The sequence below is a fragment of the Prionailurus viverrinus genome, unplaced genomic scaffold (assembly GCF_022837055.1).
Source record: "Prionailurus viverrinus isolate Anna unplaced genomic scaffold, UM_Priviv_1.0 scaffold_49, whole genome shotgun sequence".
NCBI lineage: Eukaryota > Metazoa > Chordata > Mammalia > Carnivora > Felidae > Prionailurus > Prionailurus viverrinus.
In genome coordinates, this window is record NW_025927612.1 from 277,825 (window position 1) to 282,514 (window position 4,690).

The window sequence follows — 4,690 nt, forward strand, 5'->3', positions numbered from 1 at the left end:
CTCTCTGCTCCTCCCCTGCTCACACTCTGTCTCTCTCTGTCTCTCAAAAATAAATAAATATTTAAAAAAAAGATGTCAGTTCTCCCCAAACTAATCTACAGATTAGTCCTAATCCAGTCCTAATTAAAATCCCAGCAGACTTTTTATTTTTTTCTGGAAACTAAGATGATTCTAAAATTTATATGGGAATGCAAAACACCTGGACTAGTTAAAACAACACTGAAAAATACAAAGTTGTAGAACTTAAATTACCTGATTTCAAAGATTATAAAACTATACAAATTGGGATGCCTGGGTGGCTCAGTTGGTTAAGCATCCAGCTTTGGCTCAGGTCATGATCTCACGGTTTGTGGGTTTGAGCCCCGCATAGGCTCTGTGCTGACACCTCAGAGCCTGAGGCCTGCTTTGGATTCTGTGTCTCCTTCTCTCTCTGTCCCTCCCCCACTCACACTCTGTCTCTCTTTCTCTCAAAAATAAATAAACATTAAAAAAACCACACAAATCAAAACTGTATGTCATTGTTGTAAAGATAGAAAATACAGCAACAGAACAGCAAAAAGAGTCTTGAATCCACACATTTACTGATATTTAATACAGGCACCAAAAAAAGACAGTACAGAGAGATAGTCTCTTCAACAAATGATGCTGGAATAATTGAATAACCACAGGCACAAAAATGAACTTTGACTCTTATCTCACACTACATACAAAAATTGACTCAAAATGGATGAGAAACCTAAATAAGTATAAAACCTAAAACCATAAAACTTCTAAAAGAAAACAAGATCTTTATGACCTCGGGTTAAGTAAAGATATCTTAGGGGCACCTGGGATATCTTAGGGGCATCAGGTCAGGTCATGATTTCACAGATTATGAGTTTGAGCCCCACGTAGGTCTCTGTGCTGACAGCTTAGAGACAGGCCTGCTTTGGATTCTGTGTCTCCCTCTCTGCCCCTCCCCCACTTTGTGTGTGTGTGTGTGTGTGTGTGTGTGTGTGTGTGTATGCGCACACGTGTGCATGCATGTGCTCTCTCTCTCCCACTCTCTCTCTCAAAAAAAAAATTAAAATAATTTTAATAATAAATAAATAAATAAATAAATCTTAGATGTGACACCAAAAGCACAATCCATAAAAGAGCAGACTGATAAATTTAACTTCATCAAAATTAGAATTTCTGCTCTTCAAAAGACACTGTTAAGAAAATGAAGAGACAAGCCACAGACTGGGAGAAAAGGCTTGCAAAGCATATACCTGACAAAAGACTTGTATCTAGAATATATAAAGAACTGTTATAACTGAATAGTAAGAAAAGCCACCCAATAATAATAACAGGGCCAAAAGGTTTAAGCAGACATTTCACTAAAGAAGATGTATGATGGCCAATGAGGACATGAAAATATGCTCAACGTCATTAGTCAGGAAAATCTAGATTAAAACCGGAATGAGATTATACTATACAGCTACTGGAATGGCTAAAATTCAGAAGACTGACCATACCAAGTACTGACAAGAATGTGGAACTGGAACTCTCCTACAGTACTAGTGGGAATGTAAAATGGTACAACCACTTTGGAAAACAATTGGTAATTTTTTAAAAAGCTAAGCATACCTCTACTGTATTATCCAGTCATACTATTGTTGGTAGTTATCCAAGGAAATATATGTATGTATAAAGGAATATACACAAACGTTTGTAGCAGCTTTATTTGTAGTTGCCCTAAACTGGAAACAACCCAAATGTCCATCAACCAATGAATGAATAAACCCTTTATGGTACATCCAACAGAACATTGATTTTATGATTCCATTTATATAAAACCCTAGAAAATGCAAACTACCTTATAGTGACAGAAAGCAGATCAGTGGTTGCTTGAAGACAAGAGGGGCAAAGGAGCAAGAAAAGACAGGAGAGAGGGACTACAAGGGACACAGGAAACTGAGAGTAATGGATATGTTTATTGCTTTGATTGTGGTGATGGTTTCATGGAAATATATATGTCAAACCTCATCAGATAGTACAGTTTAAAGACATCTGGTTATCTTATGTCAAATATACCTCAAAAGATCTGTTTAAAAAAAACACCTACAAGAGTAAATAATAAAAAGACAAATGACCCTATAAAAGTGGGAAATCTATTTGAATAGACACTTTACAAAAGAAAATATAGAAATGGCCAGTAAGCACAGAAAAACATCATCCTCAACATGATTAGTCATCAGGGAGATGATAATTAAAATCACAATGAGTTGCCACTTCACACCCACTTAAATAGCTAAAAATAAAGGTTGACATCCCTAAACGTTAAGGAAGATTGGAAAGAAAAGGAACTCTTGTACATTTCTGGTAGGAACATAAATTGTACAACCACTTTACAGAATATTCTGGCAGTTTCTTATAAAACAACTGTCCTATGATGTGGCAATTCCCTTTCTAGGTATTTATCCAAGTAAAATGAAAGCAAATGTCCACACAAACTTGTAGACGAATGTTCAGAGCAGCCTTATTTATCATAGTCCAAAATGGAAACCGCCCAGATCATAAACTGGTGAATGAATAAACCAACTTGGATATATCCAGACAATGGAATACTACTCAGTAATAAATGGAAAGAAGCAATAACACATTCAACAACATAGAAAAATCTCAACATCATACTGAATGAAAGAATCCAGGCACAAAATAGTACATACTGTATGATTCCATCCATATGAAGTCCTCAAATAGCAAAAGTTACCTATGCTGGAGAAAACTTAACACTGTGGTTGCCTTTGTGTGGGATTGTGGTGGTGACTGACTGGAAACGGGCACAAGGGAAATTTCTAGGATGTTGCATCTTCTGTATCTTGACAGGAGCTTGGAGTATGCATTTGTCAAAACTCACCACATGGGGCACTTACGATTTGTGTGTTTTTCTGTAGTAAATTTTACCTCCCCCAAAACAGTAAACAGGTATCCATCTCTAGTTAATGCTATGCATGCTGAGGTGTTTAGAAGTGAAGCATACTGATGTGTGCAGCGTGCTCTGAAATGTATCAGTAAATTAAGGATGACCTTACAATCAAACAAGTAGAGCATAAGGCTAATTGTAGAATATTGGTGATTGGTACTTGGGTACAGATCTTTGAATTGATCCATATGTTGCAAAGATGTCATAATAAAATCTGAAGGAAAATAAGAAAAAAGTTGTTAACATCTAAAATGGTTACAAGAATATTTAAGAAGTTGGTTATCACTGGGGTGCCAGGGTGGCTCACTCGGTTAAGCATTTGACTCTTGATTTTGGCACCTGTCAGGTAAGTTCGAGCCCCGTGTAAGGGCTCTGACGGCACAGAGCCTGCTTGAGATTCTCTCTCTCCCTTTCTCTCTCTGCCCCTCCCCTTCTCTCTCTGTCTCCTTCTTAAAGTAAAAAAAAAAAAATAAACCTTAAAAAGAAGTTGGTTATCATTATCACTAATAAAGCATTAAATGCTTATTAATAAGGAATAAAGAAAAATGTTAAATCGTGTCCTTCAGACTCAATTTCAAGCACCCAGCTTCACCCCACCTGTGTGGCTCTTTCTTTCCCTTGGCTTACTACACTTCAGCATTTTCCTTTTGATCCTAGGATATACCCAATTTGTTCTTGACACATGGTCTTTGCAGTTGCTGTCCCTTTTGCCTGAAGATGTCCTTCCTCTCTTCCCATGGTTGAGTCCTTGTCATTGAAGCCTCATATCAATGGTAGCCTCACCCAATTCCTCCACCCATCACTCCCAAACGTCACCTTAAATGATGCTCTTTACAGTTCTTATCACTCTTATGCATTTTACGTTGATCCTTGTTAATTATAGTCTTCCTTAGGAAACAAGAGTCTTCAAGGAAGCACTAACGGGCTTAGCACACTGCAAGGCAGCAGCAGCTTCCTAGATTTCTAATGACTGGCAGCGAATTCTTCTGGAACTGGCTGTCACTACTTGCAGCGCTTCCCACCCCCCCACCCCCATCGAAGAATCCTGTTGGTTTTTCTTCATAGTATGACCTATTTTGAAATTAACTCAAATGCCTTTCCCCTCTACCCCTATTCCCACATGGGTGCGCGCCTACACACACACACACACACACACACACACACACACACACACGAGCTACGAGCTTTTGGCGCCAAATACGCACCCCCTGAGGGCAGGGATCCGGCCTGGTTTTGCTCACAGCTGTATTCTTACTGCCTGGCACAGTAAGGGCTCACAACGGCATTGGTGACTCAGTAAGGAGCTTTGACCCCTCACGTGAGATCTGGCTTTGCTCTGCTTCGCTTTCGGTTCCCGTCCCCCCACCGTCACTAGCATCCAGAAGGCGTCCGAGGGGGCAGGGTTCTTTCCATTGCTTCGTTCCTTCTTTCATGGGCTGGTTGCTTCGTTCGATCACTCATTCATTCATTCATTCATTCATTCATTCATTCATTCATTCATGCATTCATTCATTCATTCACTCACTCATTACCACATTCATTCCACTCCTCCCTCCTCCACTTAGGAATCAGGCCCGCACGCGCAGATCCCCCGCAGTCGCGCCCGCCCCTCCCCCTGGGTCTCAGCCCCGCCCCCGCCCCGCCCCGCCCCCTCTCCGGGCCAATTGGGGCTGGCTGACCGGGCGGGGCCGGGGCCGGGGCGGGCCTTGCTCCCCCACTACCCCCGGCTGCGCCCGCGGC